This window comes from Artibeus jamaicensis, unplaced genomic scaffold (genome assembly GCF_021234435.1).
Source record: "Artibeus jamaicensis isolate MK-2021 breed Jamaican fruit bat unplaced genomic scaffold, CSHL_Jam_final scaffold_916, whole genome shotgun sequence".
NCBI classification, from domain to species: Eukaryota; Metazoa; Chordata; class Mammalia; order Chiroptera; family Phyllostomidae; genus Artibeus; species Artibeus jamaicensis.
In genome coordinates this window covers 54579457-54601612 of record NW_026522059.1, presented here as the reverse complement: position 1 = coordinate 54601612, position 22156 = coordinate 54579457, and positions in this window count along the sequence as shown.

Sequence of the window (22156 nt, the reverse complement as noted above, 5' to 3'; positions counted from 1 at the left end):
ACTATTTGACTTGAAGATCCCCAGAGAATTTACCCCACACAACTTACAGACTCGCCCAAGATGCTTTTTCATATGAATGGCTGCCCTTGGCTCATGCTGCACAACTTTCTAAATCTTCTCAATCAAGCAACAGCTGACCTCAGTGAACTCCAGGCCCAGCACTAGCAGCAGCCAGCCTAGATTTATAACTTGGCTTCACCTGTGAATCTCCAAGCCCAGCACAAGTAGCAGCCATCTCAGATTGCTTTATAGCTCAGGCAGGGTGGCTCTGGGAAAAACACAGGTGGGGGCTCATCATGGCCTGTACCACCTGGGAAACCCCAGGACCAGCACACCCAGTGGACAGCTACAGACCATGTAGGAGCAGCACCACCCTTCCCCTGATCCTTCATGGAGGGTGGAGGTTGGTGGTAAGTAGTCACAGCCAATCCTTGAAGCTGACTGACCTGGGTAATTCTTCCCATTGATGTTCCAACATTAATCAAGGCTCAACTGCAAGAGGAGGATATACTCAGCCCGCATGAAGGACACACCTGGAGTACCCAGATTGGGTGATGGAGGCTGTGCCGTCGGACCCTACAGGACACCTACTATATTAGGCCACACTACCAAAACACAAGTCAAAGCATCTCTACCTAATACAGAGAAACAAATGCAGGGAGGCTGACAAAACCGAGAGACAAAGAGGCATGGCCCAAATGAAAGAACAGATCAAAACTCCACAAAAAGATAGAAACAAAATGGAGATAAGCAATCTATCAGATGCAGAATTCAAAACACTGGTTATAAGAATGTTCAAGAAACTTAGTGAGGACCTCAGCAGCATAAAAAGGGTCAAGTAGAAATAAAGGATTCACTAACTAAAATACAGAACAATTTCCAAAGAAACAACAGTAGAGTGGATGAAGCCAAGAATCAAATCAATGATTTGGAACATAAGAAAACAAAAAACCAATCAGAACAACAAGAAGAAAAAAAGAATCCAAAAAAGTGAGGATAGTATAAGCAGCCTCTGGGACAAGTTCTAAAGATCCAACATTTGCATCACAGGGGTGCCAGAAGGAGAAGAGAAAACAAGAAATTGGAAATGTATTTGAAAAAATTATGAAGAAAAAATTCCCTAATTTGGCAAAGGAAATAGACATGCAAGTCCAGGAAGCACAGAGAATCCCAAACAAGATGGATGCAAAGAGGCCCACTCTAAGACACATCATAATAAAAATGCCAAATGTTAAAGATAAAGAGAGAATATTAAAAACAGCAAGAGAAAAGAAGTTAGTTACCTCTGGGGAAGTTCTCATAAGATTATTAGCTGATTTCTCAAAAAAAAACAAAAACAACAAACCACAAACCTTTGCAGGCTAGAAAGAATTGGCAAGAAATACTCAAAGTCATGAAAAGCAGGGATCTACAGTCAAGATTGCTCAACCCAGCAAAGCTTTCATGTAGAATCAAAGGGCAGATAAAGAGCTTCACAGATAAGAAAAAGGTAAAGGAGTTCATCATCATTAAACCATTATTATATGAAATGTTAAAGGGACTTATTTAAAAAATAAGATAAAAACTATGAACAAAAATACATATCTATCAACAATTGAATCAAAAAAGAAACACACTAAGCAAACAGGAAGCATAGAGACAGAATCACAGGTACAGAGAATGTTTTAATGGTTGCCAAATGCCCAAAGGGTGTGGGGGAATGGGTGAAGATGTGAGGGGACTTAGAAGTACAAATAGGGACTTCTGGCCAAGATGGAGGCATAGGTAGACACACGGTGCCTCCTCGCACAACCAAAAGAAGGACAACAGAAATTTAAAAACAGAAAATAACCAGTACTTACAGAAAATTGAACTGTATGGAAGTCTGACAACCAAGGAGTTAAAGTAGACATGTTCATCCAGACTGGTAGGAGGGATGGAGTCAGGCAGCAGGGACCAAGAGGGCTCCCAGCAAAGCAGCGGCTGGTGGACCCAGCAAGGACAAATTGTGGAGGGGTACGGCACAGCACAGGCCACATTCACTCACAGATGAACCCAGTTAAACTGAGGAGTGAGACAAACCGCACAACCCAGGGTCCAGGCACGGGGAAATAAAGCCTCAAAACACCGATTGAAAACACCTGGGGTGGGGGCAGTGAGGTGCTGGCAGACACTCCCAGCCTCACAGGAGAGTTCACTGGAGAGACCCACAGGGTCATAGAATGTATACAAACCCACCCACATGGGAATCAGCACCAGAAGGGCCGAATTTGCTTGTGGGAAACAAGGAAGTGACTAAAATCTGGCAGAGTGGAGAAGCGCCATTGTTCCCTCTCTGACCCCTTCCCCACATACAGCGTCACAACCCGGCAATGTGGGTTACCCTGCCTGGGTGAATATCTAAGGCTCCACCCCTCCCTAGGTAACAGGCATGTCAAAACAAACAAAAAAAATGGCCCAAACAAAAGACAGATCAAAGCTCCAGAACAAATACAACTAAGTGATGAAGAGATAGCCAACCTATCAGAGGCACAGTTCAAAACACTGGTAATCAGGATGTTCACAGAATTGGTTGAATTCGGTGGCAAATTAGATGAAAAGATGAAAGCTATGCTAAGTGAAATAAAGGAATATATACAGGGAACCAAAAGTGATAGGAAGGAAACTGGACTCAAATCACAGTGTGGACCAGAAGGAAGAAAGAACATCCAACCAGAAAATAATAAGGAAACAAGAATTCAAAAAAATGAGGAGAGGCTTAGGAACCTCCAGGACATCTTTAAATGTTCCAACATCTGAATTATAGGGGTACCATAAGGGGAAGAGGAAGAGCGACAGGTGGAAAACTTATTTGAAAAAATAATAAAGGAGAACTTCCCCAATCTGACAAAGGCAATAGACTTCCAGGAAATCCAGGAAGCTCAGAGAGTCCCAGAAAAGTTGGACCCAGGAAGGAACACACCAAGGCACATCATAATTACATGACCCAAGCTTAAACACAAGAAGAGAATCTTTCTCTTTTTTTTTCACGTCAGACAAATAGTACATCTCTTTAGGACTCAATCTGCTGAAAGAGAGTCTTAGAAGCAGCAAGACAAAATGAGAGAATTATCTACAAAGGAGTGCCCATAAGGCTGTCAGCTGATTTCTCAAAAGAGACCTTACAGGCATGAAGGAGCTGCAAAGAAGTATTCCAAGTCATGAGATCCAAAGACCTACATTCAAGATTGTTCTATCCAGCAAAACTTTTATTTAGAACGGAAAGGCAGATAAAGTGCTTCTCAGATAAGGTCAAGTTAAAGGAGTTCATCATCACCAAGCCCTTATTATATGAAATGTTAAAGGGATTTACCGAAGAAGATAAAAAGCATGTACAGTAAAATGACAGCAAACTCACAATTATTAGCAATCACACCTAAAACAAAAACAAACTAGGCAAACAACTAGAACAGGAACAGAAACACAGAAATGGAGATTACATAGAAGGTTATCAAGAGGGGTGTGGGAGGAGGAGAGAGGTGGGAAAGGAGAATAAGAACAGAGAATAAGTAGCATAGATGAAAGGTAGAAAATAGGGGTAGTGTAAGAATAGTATGGAAAATGTAAAAGGCAAAACTTGTAAGTATAACATGTGGACATGAACTAAAGGGGGGGAATGTGGGTGGGAGGGGGTATGCAGGGTGGAGGGAATGAAGGGAAAGTGGGACAAATATAATAGCAAAATCAATAAAATATATTTTTAAAAAGAAGTACAAACAGGTAGTTACATAATAGCCATGAGGATGTGAAGTACAGTACAGGAAATAAAGTAGTTAAAGAACTTACAAGCATGACCCATGGACAGGAACAATGGGGGGGGGGATTGCCTGAGGGAGTAGAGGGTACCGGGTGGAGTGGGGAAAGGGAAAAAACTGGAACAACTGTAACAGTATCATCAAAAAATATAATTTAAAATACAGATCTTCCACACAACATTGTATCTCATGTTGTGCTTTTTCTATGATAAAGTATAATAAGAAAAGAAAAATAGTGGAATCAAATATAATTTCCTCCTATCCCCCAAAAAAGCAAAAAGCAAAAGAAATAAAGTGGAACATTACTATAGATATAAATGAACATAATTATAAAAGAATAAAACAAACAGTTATACACTAACAAAAATGAATCAACCTAGATGAAACAGACAAATTCCTAGAAACACAGAAACTACCAAAACTGGCTCAAGAAGAAATAGAAAATCTGCATAGACCTGTAATATGTTTGTATCAGTAATATAATATAGCTCAACAAAGATAAGCCTGGGGCTAGATAGCTTTGCTAGTGAATTACACAAAATATTTAAAGAAAAATTAACACCAATTCTCCAGAACTTTCAAAAAGCAGAAGACTAAACACTGTCCAACTTGTTTGAAGCCAGCAGTACCCTGCCTGATACTAAAGCCAGATAAAGATATTACAAGAAAAGAAAATTACAGAACAATATTCTTATTAATACAGATGCAGAAATCCTCAACAAAATATTAGCAAAGCAAATCTGGTCACCTTTAATGCATATTATACACATTTACCAAGTGGGATTTATTTAGGAATGCAAGGCTAGTTCAACATATAAAAATCTGTCAACTGAATACATCATATTAATAAATGAAGGGGGAAGCCACACGATCATCTCAATGCAGAAAAACCATTTAAATAAAATCCAACACTTTTTCCCTATTAAAGCACTCAACAAAATTGGAATACAAGGAAGTGTTACAAAGTGAGGGCTCACTGCCCAATGCACATAGAAATCAATGTTATGATATTGACTTTTGAAAAAAGAAAGGGCTTTTATTGTGAGGTTGATCAGAAAGGAGACAGGAAGCAAAGCTCGTCTCCCTGATTGAGGTTTTGGAGTGGGACTGATGGATTTAGGAAAGGATAGGCTAGTATGGGAAAGCACTGGTGGCCCAGGTTTCAAATGCAGGGCTTCAGCCCCACACCTTTCTAGACAGTGGACCCTCCACCCTCTGCTTCTGAAAGGACCCTGGTGATGGGGGGTGGAGCTTAACTTTGGTTCCAGGTGTGATGGAAGGTTAGCATTCTCTCCTCTGCACATGCTTCAACTTGCATGGCTTACAGTTTTGTTGTGTTGTCCCTTAAAAGCAACTCCATATCTTGTTGGAAACAGGATAAGACTAATTTGAACTGGTTCTGCAGTTATGGGAAGTTCCTCAAAATGAGCAAGAGCATTTATGAAAAAGTTACAGCTAAAAATGTTTATTGTGCAACACAAAAGCTATTCCTCTAAGTTCAGGAAGATGGCAAAAATGTCTAATATATACATAATCAAACTGTTCTATTTCTAGCACCAACTCAAGGTCCTGGATGATAAGAAATATTTATTGAATGGACAACCTTTAAAACATTTTTTGTTTCAACTGTTTCTTTTTATTTTTTATTGACTTTACTGGGGTGACACTGGTTAACAAAATTGTACCAGTTTCAGCCACACAACTCTACAATACAACATCTGTACATTGTGTTGTGTCTATTACCCTAAGTCAAGTCTTCATCCATCCCCATGTATCCCACTGTACTCTCCTCTACCACCCCATCCCTCCTGTCAGCCAGGCATCAACATGATGTTGCCCAGGTCCATGAAGTTTTGTTTCAATCCTCACCTGAGGGTATGTTTATTAATTTGAGAGAGAGAGAAGCATTGATTGCCTCCTGTATGTGCCTTGACCCAGGGTTAAACTTATAACCTAGGTATGTGTCCTGACTGGGAATCAAACCTACAACCTTTTGGTGTATGAGATGATGCTCCAACCAACTGAGTCATCAGGCCAAGTTCCATGAATCTTTTGTCTTAAAAATGTCTGCTTTTGACATTTTTCTAAAAAAAATTACTTATTTTTTAGAGAGCAGAAAGGAAGAAAGAGAGAAAGAAAAACATCAATGTGCAAGAGAAACATTAATTTGCCTCTCCCATGTCCCTAACCCAAATGAGGACCTGGCCTGAAACCCAGGAATGTGCCCTGACCTGGAATTGAACTGGCAACCTTTTAGTTTGCAGGTTGGCACTCAACCCACTGAGCCACACCAGCCAGGGCTGCCTTTAACATTTTGATATAATATTGTTGGATGTTCTAGCTAGAGCAATTAGACTAGAAAAAGAAATAAATTGCAAACAAATTTGAAAAGAATTAATGTTCACATTTAAAAATGCTAAATGTTTCTCCATTAAAACATGAGGCTGTAACTTAGAAGAGGAAAACAGTCCCAGGAAAGATTCAGTTCCAAATTGGCTAAGCATAATATTGGTATGTTGTTAGTCTTAAAATTATTGTTTTGTATTTGATTAATGATACTACCACATTTTGGGGGGAGGTTTCAAAAAATTAGAAAGAACAAGAATTTAAGCCCTGGCTGGTGTAGCTCAGTGGATTGAGTACGGGCCTGTGAATCAAAGGATTGTGGTTTGATTCCCATACAGGGCACATGCTTGGGTTGCAGGCCAGTTCCCAGTAGGGGACGCACGAGAGGCAACCATACATTGATATTTCTCTCCCTCTCTCCTTCCCTTCCTCTCTAAAGATAAATAAGTAAAATATTTTTAAAAAAGAATTTAAAATTTAATAATGCAGAAAATAATTCTTGAAAGTGTAAGGAAAAAGTCTCTTTTAAAAAAGCAAAATAAGGCTTCTTGTCACCTAAAATGCCAGTCACCTCTATTTTTGTTAATTACAGCATTATTTACAATCACCATGATATGGAAGCAGCCCAAATGTCCAAATCAGTAGATCAGTGGATAAAACGACTATGGGACATTTACACAATGGAATGCTACTTGGATGTAAAAAAAAAAAAGAAAAATTTACCTGTTGGAACAGTATGGAAGAACCTGGAAAACATTATGCTAAGTGAAATAAACCAGTGAGAGAAAAACAAACACCATGTGATTTCCCTCATACGTGGAATCTAATGAACAAAATATAGACAGAAAGAGCAGGCTGACGGCTGGTGGGGGAGGTTAGGGGATGGATTGAGCAAAAAGGAAAAAGAACTCATGAACATGGACAACAGTGTGGTGATTGCTGGGTACAGTGGGGTATAAGGAGACTAAATGGTTTTGGATAAAAAATATAATAAAGATTAAATTTTAAAAAGTGACTTAAACTCAACTGGGTATCACCTACTTTTATTCTAAATGCACCTGCCCTCCTTGTTCTATGCTCTGCTCTTCCTCACCACCATCTTGGAATGACTGGGGCTTCCTTCTTCACACTAGTAACCAGAAACTAGTTCACCACCTTTTTCCCCATTTTTTATGACAGTAAATCCTTTTTTAACTTATATATTTTGTTGTTCAAGTACAATTGTCTCCATTTTCCCACCATCACTTTCTCCGCCTCACCCACACCCACCTCCCACCCTCAATCTTATCCCCCTTTGGCTTTGACTTTATACATGTTCCTTGACTACACCCTTCCCCTTCTTTCCCCAATTATTACCTTCCCCCCTCCCCTCTGGTTACTGTCAGTTTGTTCTTTATTTCAGTGTTTCTGGTTATATTTTGCTTGCTTGTTTGTTTAGTTGATTAGGTTCCACTTATAGGTGAGATTTTTATAAGAACCATGATTGAAATTGACATATTAAATTCTATTCTTGTCACTAGGTTAGCACTAGAATAACCCAATATAAGAAAACTAAATGTAATTTAATAAAGAAAATGGTACAGAAAAGGAACTGAAATGGGTGAAACAAAGGAGCAGAGAGAATGTCATACTCAGTACCCAACTGTTCCTTTTCACCGTGATTCTCAAGTGTTTGGTACCTGTAATAGCAAACACCTGTCTAGTCTGAGGGGAGTAGATGACAGTAGATTGTGACTGTATCATAGCAAGCATCTCAAAGGCAAAGTTAAACTAATGACTTGATTCAATATATTAATGAGGTGAGGACCTTATTGATAATCTTTAATAACCAGCTATTATGAGTGCCCGTCATGTTATTATTCACCTGTGACTAAAGATATTTTTCCCAGAATTATCCTTCAATCTCAAAGCATGCAAATACAAGGAGGTGAGCCCTGACCAGGTGTTTTAGTTGGTTGGAATGTCATCCCATGCACCAAAGTTTGTGGTTTCAAAACCCAGTCAGGGCACACACCTGGGTTGTGGGTTAAATGCCAGGTTGGGGCACATATGAGAGACAACCAAACAATGTTTCCCTTTCACTTCGATGTTTGTCTCTCCCTCTTTCCCTTCCTCTTCCTTTAAAATCAATAAAATATATCCTCAGGTGAGGATTTAAAATTTTTTAAACACAGGAAGGTGAGGTAACTCATAGGAGTTCTGCAGAGAATATGCTAGAGCTCTGCTGTCCAGGGTAGTGGCCATTAGCATCATGTGGATAGGTGAATTAACTATAGTCAATCCTCATTGTTTGCCTATTTTATATTTGCAAAAATTCACTTAGTAAAATTTACTTATAACCCACAAGAAGATACTCACAGCACTGTGGTCATCTATTGACATGCACTGAGAGGCAAAAATTTTGACAGGCACATGTTCCCAGTGGACATCAAATAAGGAAAACTCTGCCTTCTTGTTTCAGCTCTTACACTGTGAAAAAAAAAGTGCCCTTTTGCAGCCTATTAAGTGTCAGGTTTAAGAATTTTTGTTGGTGATTTCACTGTTTCAACTTGCCCCCATGCATAGTGCTGAAGTGATGTCTAGTGTTCCTAAGCACAGGAAAATTATGATGTGCATTAAGAAAAAAATGCACATAGGAGAGAAGTTTTGTTCAAGCAGTTATTGTACTTTGGGCCATGAATTCAAGGTAAATGTGTTTTTTTTTTTTCAGAGTGAGCTGGCTTTCTGAAAAGATAAACAAAATTAATAAACCTTTACCTAGACTCACCAACAAAAAAAGATAGAGGACTCAAATAAAATCAGAAATGAAAGAGGAAACGTTATAACTGATACCACTGAAATACAAAGGATTGTAGGAGACCACTATGAATAATTATATACTGACAAATTGGACAACCTAAAAGAAATGAACAAATGCCTAGAAACACAAAACCTGTCAAAACTGAATCAGGAATAGAAAATCTGAACAGACCATTTACTAGTAAGGAATTTTCTGTAATAAATGTTTATTAAGCCCATCTGGTCTAATGTGTCAGTTAAGGCCAATGTTTCCTTTTTGACTTTGTATGTGGATAATCTATCCATTTGCGTGAGGTGTTAAATTACTACTATTATTGTGTTGCTGTCTCTTTCTCCCTTAGGTCTGTTAATAGTATATATATATATATATATATATATATATATATATATATATATACACACACATAAATGATAAATGTTAGGCCATCTTGATGGATTTTCCCCTTATCCATCTTTGTCTCTTGTTAGCACTTTTCTGGCTTGAAATCTATTTTGTCTGGTATAAATATGATTAGAACCACTTCCTTTTGGATACCACTTGCTTGAAGTATCATGTGGGTCTCCTGAAGGGTCTCCTTTTGATTTGTGAGTTAAGTCCATTTACATTTGGATTGATTACTGATATATGAGAATATACTACTTTTATTTTATCTTTTGTTTGCTCTATATCTCTATGTTTTTCTCTTGTGTTTCTGTCTATTTTAATTCAGTGTTTTTCTGATGTTTTCCTCTGTTTCCTCCTTTTTATGTTTCATGTCTCTGATCTAGATTTTTGTTTTGGGGCTACTATAAAGTTCATATAAAACATCTCATAGATAAAATAGTCCTTTTTGTTCTGATAGCATCTTATCTTCATTTGCCTATACAACTTACATTTTTCCTCCTTCCTTTTTATATTTTCAATCATAAATTATTCCTTTTTGTGTTGTCACCAAATTGAAGTAGCTATAGTTTTAATGCTTTTTTCCCCTTTAACCTTTATGCTATAATTGTTTAACAGTATATTCTGTAATAGAGTTGTAGTTTTCTGATCTTGTCTGTTCATCCACTTACTCAGAGTTTTCTGTACTTTTGCCATTTACCTTTCAGTAGAAGCTCCTTTCAATGTTTCTTGTAAGGAAATTCTTGTGGTGGTGAACTCATTCAGCTTTTGTCTAGAAAAGCCTTTATTTCTCCTTCATATCTGAAGGATAACTTCCCTTTTCTTAAGGATAGAGTATTCTTGGCTGGAAGTTTTAATCTTTTAATATTTTGAATATGTTATTTCATCTTCTTTTGGTTTGTAGAGATTCTGCTGAGAAATCTGATAGCCTGACAGGTGGCCCCACTGTATGTTACTCCACTCCCTCCTGGCTGCCTTGGGAATTCTTTCTTTATTATTGACTTTGACACTTTTAACATAAAGTTCCTTGGAGAAGGTCGTTTTGCATTGGGGTAATTGGGTGTTCTATTACCTCTCTTGCTTGTATGCCCAGCGCCTTCCCCAGATTGGGAATGTTATCTATCTATTAGTTTTTCTTTTTTTGTTTCCTAAAATGCATTTATTTATTAGTTGATACATGAATCATGATTACATCTCTGGAAGAATATTAGAATATTTTGTTCATATAATGGTGAGAAAAGATGTGAAAAAGCACCCCACAAACTATTAAAAAAAGTTTGTGTGTGGACACCATGACAACAAAAGAGAACTATGATGATAGCTAATGTTTATTGAGCACCTAGATAGGAGGCAGCCTTGCTAATCCTCAGGATGCCCCAAGAAAGCATCATGGGAACCTTTGTAACAAATGAAATAGAGGCTTGGTGAGGGCCTAGGTAGCAGTTGCAAACCCAGGATTCCAAACCCAGGATTCCAAACCCAGGTCTATGAGACCCCAGAGCTGTGTGAAATCTTAAACCCTGCTCTTGTTGTTCCCCCAGCCCCCCTAGTTGTGTATTGTCTTGATATGTGTATTTTATTTTCTAATATATTTTATTGTTTATGCCATTACAGTTATTCGATATTCCCCTGCATTCCCCTCCACTCTGCACACTCCTCCCCCACCATCCCCCCTTTAGTTTATGGCCATGTGTCACAACTTCTTTAGATTCTACATTTCCCAAACTATTCTTGCCCTCCCCCTGTCTATTTTCTACCTACTGTCTATGCTTCTTATTCTCTGTACCTTCTCCCCCCTTCTCCTCCTCCCACTCTCCTGTTGCTAACCCTCCATGTGATCTCCATTTCTATGGTTCTGCTCCTGATCGCTAGATTTGCTTTGTTTTAGGTGTGGCTGTTAATAACTGTGAGTTTGCTGTCCTTTCACTGTTCATATTTTTTATCTTCTTCTTCTTAGATAAGTCCCTTTAACATTTCATATAAAAGGGCTTGGTGATGATGAACTCCTTGAACTTGACCTTATCTGGGAAGAACTTTATCTGCCCTTACATTCTAAATGAAAGCTTTGCTAGATAGAGCAATCTTGGAGGTAGGTATTTGGATTTCATGACTTGGAATACTTCTTTCCAGCTCCTTCATGCCTGTAAGGTCTCTTTTGAGAAATCTGCTGACAGTCTGATTGGAACTCCTTTGTAGGTGACTGTTCCCTTGTCTCTTGCTGATTCTAGGATTCTCTCCTTCATTTTAATCTTGGCTAATGTAATTATGATGTGCCTTGGTGTGTTCCTTCTTGGGTCCAAGTTCTTTGGGACTCTCTGAGCTTCCTGGATTTCCTGGAAGTCTATTTCCTTTGCCAGATTGGGGAAGTTCTCCTTTATTATTTGTTCAAATAAGTTTTTCACCCATCGCTCTTCCTCTTCCCCTTCTGGTACCCCAATTTGAATGTTGGAACACTTAGAGATGTCCTGGAGGTTCCTAAGCCTCTCCTTTTTTTGAATTCTTGTTTCTTCATTCTTTTCTGTTTGGTCATTTTTTTCTTTCTGTTCCACTCCCTTGATTTGAGTCCCAGTTTCCTTTCCATCACTATTGGTTTCCTGTGCATTTCCCTTCATTTCAATTAGTTTAGCCTTCATTTATTCCTCTACTTTGTGACTAAAATCAACCATTTCTGTGAGCATCCTGATCACCAGTGTTTTGAGCTGTGCATCTGATAGTTTGGCTATTTCTACATCGCTTAGAATTATTGGCTTAGGGGCTTTAAGTTGTTCTTGAGCTATATGTTTTGGTCTGTTCTTGCCTGTTATGTATGAGGGGCGAAGCCTTAGCTATTCACCAGGGCGGGGTGACCCAGGTCCCTGAGTTGTGACGCTGTATGTGGGGGCGGGGCCAGAGAGGGGCAATGGCAGTCTTCTCTGCTGCTTCCTGAAAGCTTCTGGGGCCTGCATGGTCTGTCTCACTGCTTGCTCCTTTACCTAGTTTATCTGCGCGCAAATGTATGACTGTGGTCAGCTTGCTGCCTTGCGCCCTTACTGTGTCTGCCAGTTGTCACCCTGTACCTGGGATCTGCCAACCTCTGCCTGCACGTCTGGGTCGGTCTGGCCAATTTTGTGCAACCCTGCTCCACCAGCCACTGGCTCCACCCCTCTTACTGGTCTGGCAGCAGGGTTCGTTGTTGTTGGACTTCTGTACAATCCAATTTTTGGTGTTTTGGTTGTGTTTTTGTTACTAAAACTTTGTTGTCTTTAAACTTGTTTGTGTGAGGAGGCACAGTGTTTCCACCTACACCTCCATCTTGGCTGGAAGTTCTATCTATTAGTTTTTAAAATAGGCTCTCTGTTCCCTTATTCTGGAATACCATTGCCTTTATAATGTTTTATCTAATGGAATTGGATAATTCTAGTAGAGTTGTTTTAATCTTAGTTATTTCTCCTTTTCCACCTGAAAGATTTCTATCTTCAAGCTTGCCAATTCTCTCTTCCACATGGTCTGCTTAATTTCCAATGCTTTCTAATGCACTCTTTACCTCATTTATTGAGTTCATTTCCAGAATTTGTTTTGTTCTTTTTTGTTTCAATGTTTGCTATAGTACTCCTGTTCATTAATGTTGTTCCTGAAATCACTTAACTGCCTTTATGAGTTTTCTTGTATCTCATCGAGTTTCTTTGTGACAGGGATTTTTGAATTTTCCATTATTTAGATCACAGTCTTCTGTGAATTTGTATTTGGTTCTGAATTACTTCATTTTTGTGATGCTGAGTTACTGACATTGCTCATGGTGCTGGATTAATTGTTTCTCTGCTGGGACATTTGAGGTAGTGAATACCTTTCATATTTAGTTATAGCTTTGTTGAAACAATTGATCAGGTTGGTGATAAGAAGCCTCTCCCCCAGCCCTGCCCATCAGGTTGCATTAGAGCCTAAGTTTTTAGTTTCTCTTACCTGAGCTGACACATGTTTGAAGGCCACTGGGCACTTTTCACCACCTCTGTCAGAGGTGTTGCAGGTGTCCTCTCCATTGTAGTTTGTACTTCTGGGTTGTTAGTGATACTGCTGTGTGGCACCAGGATAGAATGTTTACAGCATTTGTGGCTATCACTGTCAGGGTTACAGGGTTAAATGTGGGGCTCAGGGAACTGCATTGTGGCAGTGGGATGGGTGGGTGGGGGAAGCTGGTGTTGAGAGCTCTACCACCACTGCTGCCTAGATCCCTGCAGCTGGTGGTGTGGCCCTGCTGCAGTGGGAGGAGGCCAGGCACATGTGCTGCTGCTACTGTCCTTCCCCTTCACTGGGCCAGTGGTGTGGGGACTGGAGTCTCAGCCATCTCCACCACTGCCACTGTACTTGGCAGGGCTTGCTCATCTGCATGGAAGCCAGAGAACCAGAGTCAAATGCACTGAGCCATCTATTTCCCCAATTCTGCCTCCCCTATGCATTTCAATTCGCCCACCTTCAGATACATAATGCATAGACATCTGTAGGCATCCTAGTGTGTGTGAAGAAAAGTCTTTGTTGAGTTATAGATGTCCTTCTTTTTGTAGTTTGAAGGGAAATAAAAATAGGAGTGTCTTACTCTGCCATGATGATGTCACTCCTAAACAGGGTTTTAAAGAGTTATTTTAGAGAATAACTGGAGAGTTACTCTAGAAAATGTTCCAGAGAATAACTCCTGATTCTCTGGGCCTGATCTGGGGCAGCATGTCCTAGTGCCAGTGACTTTCTCACTGCACATTATGGATCTTGGTGTGAAAGTATTACCTCCCTCAGTTGTAAACTCTTTGCAGTTGGCTTCTCATGATTTCATCTTTGTGCTTTACTCAGTGATCTCCAAATAGCAGACACACACAGGAACTCAACTGTAGAAGTCTTGACAATCAAAAGTAAAAAATGATAATCTGAGTGGTATCATGGAAAATACCTTGGCGGGGCTCTCTGAAAATTCACATCTCCACCAAAGCAACCAATGGGCTGGCCACAAAATGATAGAATCTACATTTTTGGAAGTCTGGATTCTCATCCAATACTTATGGAAACAAGGGAAGATGCTTAAGAAAGAAAGAAGCTGTAAAAATCTGACAAGTGTTGTAGTGCTTTTGTTTACTTCCCTACCACCTCCACTCCCTTCCCAGCTTTCAGAAGTGACCACAGGGACCGAGCCACATGTTCTTGCTGTGGCTCACTGGTGCCAAGGGAGTGGGGTGGAGTGGATGCCGATAGAACCTTGTTCTAAAAAACACTGTGGTTGTGCATTTTACCTGAGGGACTAGCACTGAAACTTCCTTTTGCTTTGCCTCTCAGCTCAAGCAGCTTTCCAGGATGCTGTGTCAGAACACTTAAAGACCTATACTACCGATGGGTTTTGGGGGAGGAGGGGAAAATGGGGCAAGTAGCAGATAGATCCAATAGTCCACTTAGAAGCAGGCTGAAGAGTATCCTTGAAGTTAGAACAAGGGCTTTGAAGGTCTCTCATGTGCATTGTAGATGCCGAGCCGTGACACATGTAAGGCCCAAGAAAACTTTAAGACTTAGCCTACAGACAGTCCTTGGACTATACATAAGGAGGTGGTGAAGGCTATCACGAAGTTGTAGAAAGCCTTGCCAAGTACCCCCATTCAAAACCAACCTACAAAGTGAAGGAGGTGTTGATTTTTTCATTCTTTTTGGTGCCAGGTGTTTAAGGTAATCTGTCAATTGGTTCACTGCTAAAACAGTGAAACAGGGATTTTGGTGATCACACATGACAAGAAATACAGTCTTTGCAAAATAAAAAAAAAGTTTGGAAAAGCCACTTAAAAATGGACAATTAGCCCTGGCTGGTGTGGCTCAGTGGATTGAGCACGGGCCTGTGAACCAAAGGATTGCGGTTCGATTCCCAGTCAGGGCACATGCCTGGGTTGCAGGCCAGTTCCCAGCAGAGGATGCACGAGAGGCAGCCATACATTGATATTTCTCTCCCTCTCTCCTTCCCTTCCGGTCTAAAAATAAATGAATAAAATTTAAAAAAAAAAAAACAATTACAATCCTCAGTAAACTGCAGGGAGGAAGGAAAATGTGATTTCCAGAGTCATTGCTTTATATTCTGAATATCCAAATCTCAACAAAAGATTACAAGGCTTATAGAGAGACACTGGTAAAAGTAACTATATAAATACATATTGGTTTGTAAGTTTTTGTTTATATGATTTGAAAGACAAATGCATAAAATAATTATAAATCTATATTGATGAGGATACATTACACAGTCATAATTTTGACACCATAAATTGAGAGAGAATGGAATGTTAAAGAAGCATAGTTATTGTATGCTATTGAAGCTATGTTATTATCAATTCAGTATTGCAAGAATCCAAGGAAAAAAGACAAAACTTAGGATTATGGAGAAGATGGCGGTAGAGTAGGACAAAAAGGATTCAGCTTCCCCCCACGCATGGGAGAAAAACCTGGCTGATCTGCAGAGGAACATAGCAAATAGCCAACAGTGACCCAGCATATAGGAAAATAGGACTCCAGAAATTGTAGTGGACATGGAAAGACCATACGGTGAGGAGACCATTGCAGGTCAGTAAGGTCTGAGGGATCAGCGCAGAGGCCGCAGGCCATGGCTGCCACCTCTGCTGGGCCAGGCGCCAGGGGCCCAGGCCGGGTCTGCCGTGGACTCTGGGAGCCGAAGGCTGGCAGCAAGGTTCTTGGGAGAGAGCCAGGTCATCAGCTCCCTTCTACATGGCCGGGCGCAGTTTGAAAAAATGCCAGCAGAGACCCGTTTGATTGAAGTGTCAGAGAGAGGAGGGGCTTTCATCACCCCTGGAGTCTGTGGTCTCTGACTTGGGAGAATTGAGAGTCGCCCTTATGTTTCCCCAAAGCACTGGGAAAGGTTCGCATCCAAACTTGTGGGACCAGGGAAGCCTGGCCAGGTACACACGCCCACACCCCAGCCCCTAGTGGTGATTCCTGGGGAAAGAGTGCTCTAAAAAGAACCTGGATTCCCTCAGTGGGGCCCTGGGGAGAGGCGCTGGTCTGGATCTTAGGAGAGTGCTCATGAGACTGGCTGAGTACACCAAGAAGGGAGAAAGGCCATACCAATTGCCCCTCAGACTGCTGCAGACAGTGAGACCAGAAAAACTGGTTTGGCCAACTGGAAACCAACAAGAGGTGTTTTTTTTTTTTTTTTAATTTAAGTAAACTTGTATTTTTTAAACTTTATTATTGTTTTATCTTTCAATACTTTTTCCTCTCTTTCCTTCTTTCTTGTTTTATTCCTTCTTCCTTTCTTTCTAAACTTACCGATTTTTCCTCCCTTCTGCTGCACCGCCCCCCAAATGAGACAAAAAAACTTGGAACTATGAAAAGACCAGAGTTGGACCCAAAGAGGGGGCATCCCAACAGTAGAGACAGAGAGACAAATTTCACTTTGCTATAACAGAGAAACTACAAGTTACTGCATATTTGTATTATTTTTTTCATTATTCTTACATCTTTTATTTTAATAGTGCCTTTGTACTCCTCTTTCTGCATAGTCTTCTTTGCCTTGGCTGGATGTATTGTATCATTTGACAGGTTTCCCCTGTCCTCTCATTCATAGTGTATTGCTAATTTACTGTCCCTGACTTTACCTGTGCTCCATTAGCACATTACTGAAGGTCCAATACTCCCTTATTCTTGGTATCTCATAGATTCTGTCATATGATTGCTGCTCTAATATTATTGTAAATAATGGCTGTTCCATACTATTGTAAATACTACACAATACCCCTCCCAGATCTTAGCCCACTTCATTGTTTCCTGAACTATAATACTGTAGTGGTTAACTCTATCCTTTCTCACACTATACCTATTTACCATTCTTTATTCTTACCTTACCTCAGAACCTGACCTCCCTCAACCTCATGGCTTTCTAGATCCAACTCACAAACCTTCCCTCCCCAACAAGAGCCTTATCTTCTTTCCATTCTTTCTAAAATGCAGCTACTTGGGTTGAAGATTATCGTTACCACTATACATACCTAAAAGTCTTCTCTACTGGCTGCTACTGTAAACATCATAGAATACTCTCCCGCTGTAATAAACCATTTTTCCTTCCCCTCCAACTGATCACAAGAGTAGGTGGAAGGGGTGAACACCAGGATACCTACCCACTGGAAGAGGAAACCCAACAACAAAGAAACCATCAACAGATAACAACAGAATAAGGTGAAGGAGGGAGTGGAAACCACACAAACCTCAATCAAAGACCTACCTGGAAATAAAACTAAACAGTGGAGAACCTACCCAGGGCAAACAACTGAACAAGAGCAAAACAGAATCCTCAAAATCCTATACAAACAGAAGAACTAGCTTCATCACAACCTGCCCTCAGCAGCACAACAAATTAAAACGGGTGGTGGACAGAGGGACCATCACTTCACCAGCTGGTGGGAAGTAACCACAAAAGAAAGACCCCAAAATAACCGAAACCCAAAGACAAACTCAGAGCCAACGTTAAGGACACCCCAAGACCAGTGAGCTGGGGAGATCAAAAAACTACACCACTGAATGTCACAGGTATTATACCACAGAAGTTCACACCATAAACCCAGAAAGCCAGAAAAAAATCAATTTAAGAAGCTGAAGCTAACAAGAAGAGTCTTCAAAACAATGGGAAGACAAAGACACAATCCTCAAATGAAAGGACAGGAGGAAGCCTCAGAAAAAATGCTAGGTGAAATAGAGGCAAGTCAGCTATCAGATATTGAATTCAAAGCACTGGTTATCAGGAAGTTCAAAGAGCTCACAATGAGGTACCAAAAACTACAGGGGAGTTACAATGAACTCACTGCAAACTATATAAACATGAAAAAGGAAAAAGAAACTATCAGCAAGGGCCAAGAGGAAATGAAGAATAAAATTTCTGAACTGAAGAACACAGTAGAAGGAATCGAAAGCAGGATCGCTGAAGCAGAAGATAGGATCGGCCAGTTGGAGGACAAAGTAGAAAAAAACTCAAAGAAAGAACAAGAAAAGGAAAAGAGGCTCAGAAAGAATGAAGAGAGATTAAGAGAAATGGAAGACAATATGAAATGTAATAATATCTGAATAATAGGGATACCAGAAGGAGAAGAAGAAGAGCAAGGGATAAAAAAATCTATTTGAAAAAGTAATGATGGAAAACTTCCCTAATTTGATGAGAAAAAAAAGTCACACAAATCCAGGAAACACAGAGAGGCCCAATCAAGAGGAAGCCAAAGAGGCCCACTTCAAGACACATCATCATTAAAATGGCAAAATTCCGGGACTTCCACCAAGATGGAGGCGTAGGTGGAAACACTTTACTTCCTCGCACAACCAAATCTAAAAACAACAAAGTTTTAACAACAATAAACACAACCAAACCACAGAAAATCGAACAATACGGAGTCCAAAAACAACAAACAGCTCAGCTAAACCGGTGAGATGGGTGAGGCCAGCAACAGAGTGAGTTGGGCAAAAAAGATCCTCTGACCCGGGCAGCACACAAGCAGCCAAGGGCGCGGATCCCAGGTGCGGGGTAGCTACGGGAGGACCCAGGGAAGGCACGGCATGGCTGCCTATCTGTGGTTCTGCATTTGTGTGCAGATAAACCAGTGAAGAGATAGGATTGAGACAGACTGCACAGGCCCCAGCACAGGGCGGTGGACTTGCACATTTGCACTCAGATAAACAGGCGGGAGCGAGTGGCGAGGCGGACCAAGCAAGCGGAGAGGACTGCCATTGCTCCCTCTCTGACCCCACCCCCACATACAGTGTCACAAACCACCGACCTGGGCAGCCCCGCCCTGGTGAACACCTAAGGCGCTTCTCCTCCTAAGTAACAGGCACAAACAGATCAAAACATGGCTCAAGAACAACTCAGAGCACCAGAGCCAATAAATCTAAGCGATGAAGAAATAGCCAAACTTTCAGATGCACAGTTCAAAACACTGGTGATCAGGATGCTCACAGAACTGGTGGATTTTAGTCACAAATTAGAAGAATAAATGAAGGCTACACTAAGTGAAATGAAGGAAAATGTACAGGGAACCAATAGTGATGGAAAGAAAATTGGGACTCAAATCAAGGGAGTGGAACAGAAGGAAGAAAATGACCAAACAGAAAAGAATGAAGAAACAAGAATTCGAAAAAATGAGGAGACCTCCAGGAACCTCCAGGACATCTCTAAATGTTCCAATATCTGAATTATAGGGATACCAGAAAGGGAAGAGGAACAGCCACCAGTGGAAAACTTATATGAACAAATAATAAAGAACTTCCCCAATCTGGCAAAGGAAATAGACTTCCAGGAAGTCCAGGAAGCTCAGAGAGTCCCAAAGAACTTGGACCCAAGGAGGAACACACCAAGACACATCATAATTACATTAGCCAAACTTAAAATGGAGAGAATTCTAGAAGCAGCAAGAGATAAGGGGACAATAACCTACAAAGGAGTTCCCATCAGACTGTCAGCTGATTTCTCAAAAGAGACCTTACAGGCAAGAAGGGGCTGGAAAGAACTATTTCAAGTCATGAAAGGCAAGGACCTACTTCAAGATTGCTCTACCCAGGAAAGCTTTCATTTAGAATAGAAGGGCAGATAAAGTGCTTCTCAGATAAGGTCAAATTCAAGGAGTTCATCATCACCAAGCCCTTATTATATGAAATGTTAAAGGGACTTATCTAAGAAAAAGAAAATAAAAAGTATGAACAGTGAAAGGACAGCAAACTCAGTTATTAACAATACCACCTAAAATAAAAGCAAACTAAGAGGACAGTTAGATCAGGAGCAGATCCATAGAAATGGAGATCACAAGGAGGGTTAGCAACAGGGGAGTGGGAGGAAGAGAAGGGGGGAGAAGGTACAGAGAATAAGTAGCATAGATGGTAGGTAGAAAATAGACAGGTGGGGCAAGAATAATATAGAAAGTAAAGAATCTAAAGAACTTGTGACACATGGACATAAACTAAAGGGGGGAATGGTCTCTATTTTCTGTGAATAGAGAGTTTCACATCTTTTCCAATATGAATGCCTTTTCATTTCTTTTTTCTTGCCTGAGTACTTGGCTGGAACACCCAGCACAGTATTGAATAGCAGTAGTGGAGGTGGGTGGGCATCCTTGTCTTGTTCATGATCGTAAGGGGAAAGTTTTAATGTCACCATGATGTTAGCTGTGGGCTTTTATAAATGCCTTTTATTGTGTTGAAGAGTCTTTCTATTCTCAGTTTTTTGGATGTTTTTATCATGAAGTGATATTGAATTTTATCAAATGCTTTTTTCACATCATTTGGTATAATTGGTGGTTTTCTCCTTTGTCTATTAATGTTTATTAATACATTATATAATTTATAATGTATATTAATACATTATAGTTTGTCTATTAATTGGTATAACTGTGGTTATTTTCTCCTTTGTCTATTAATGTTATATATTACAGTGATTGATACTTAGATGTTAAAACAGCCCTGCATTAGTAAGATAGATCTCACATGGCCATGGAGAATAATCCTTGTAATACTGTTGAGTTCTGTTTTCTAGTATTTTGTTGAGGATATTTGAATCAATATTTATAAGGGATACTGCCATCTAGTTTTATGCTGGAGCCTCTGGCTTTGGCTTTGATGATTCTACTGTTTTTCTTATTTTGTTTATCTGTGCTATAATCTTTATTATTTCTTTAGTTCGCTAGCTTTGGAAACTGTTTAGTTTGTTCTTCTTTTTCTAGTCTGTAAAGTGTAGAGTTACATTATTCATTTGCAGTCTTCTTTTTTTGGAATAGCTGTGGTTTTGCCTCTCCTCCTTGTTACTTTTTTTCATTTTTTAAAATATTTTATTGATTATGCCATTACAGTTGTCCCATTTCCCCCCTTCATTCCTCTCCAACCTGCACACCCCTCCCCCACCATTCTCCCCCTTTAGTTTATGTCCATGTGTCACAAAGTCTTTACGTTCTATATTTCCCATACTATTCTTGCCCTCCCCCGTCTATTTTCTACCTACCGTAAAAGCCCACAGCTAACATCATGGTGACTCTAAAACCTTCCCCTTACAATCATGAACAACACAAGGATGCCCACCTCCACTATTGCTATTCAATATTGTGCTGGGTGTTCTAGCCAAGTACTCAGGCAAGAAAAAAGAAATGAAAAAGCATTCAAATTGGAAAAGATGTGAAACTCTCTATTCACAGAAAACACAATCCTATATATAAAAAACCCTAAAGAGTACATAAAATAAGTACTATAACTAACAAATTAATTCAGCAAAGTTTCATAAGATCAACACACAGTCAATTATATATCAGCAGTAAACAATCTAAAAGGAAAGTTAGGAAAAACAATTCCATTTGCAGTAGCCTCAAAAAGAATAAAATATCTAGGGATAAATTTAACCAAGGAAACTGAAAAATATACCTATCAAAACCAGTAAAGATTATAAAATATTACTGAAAGAAATCAAGACATAAATAAAAGATACTCTGTGTTCATGGGCTGGAAGACTTAATATTGTTAAAATCTTGATACTACACAAAACAACCTACAAATTCAATGCAAGCCCTATTAAAATTCCAAGGGCTTTTGCTTTTCAAAAGGCTAACCCTTACATTCTCCAATTCTATTATGTTCAAAAAGAGAAGTGCAATCCCGATAGCAGTGCTCTGGCTTCAATTCACAGCCAATATCCTGAAGTTCAAAACATACATTTTAGTAGAAGTTACTGGTTGCTGATAAATAGTAGTTCAAAATTTCTTGTAGGTCAATGAAATAATTTTTATTTCTCTTAGGAACAGTTTTAAAGTTTTTTAAATCTGGCTAGATTTAAACTTTTAAAAAAGTTTTCTTGTTTATTCTATGACAGTGTCCCCATTTCCCCCCT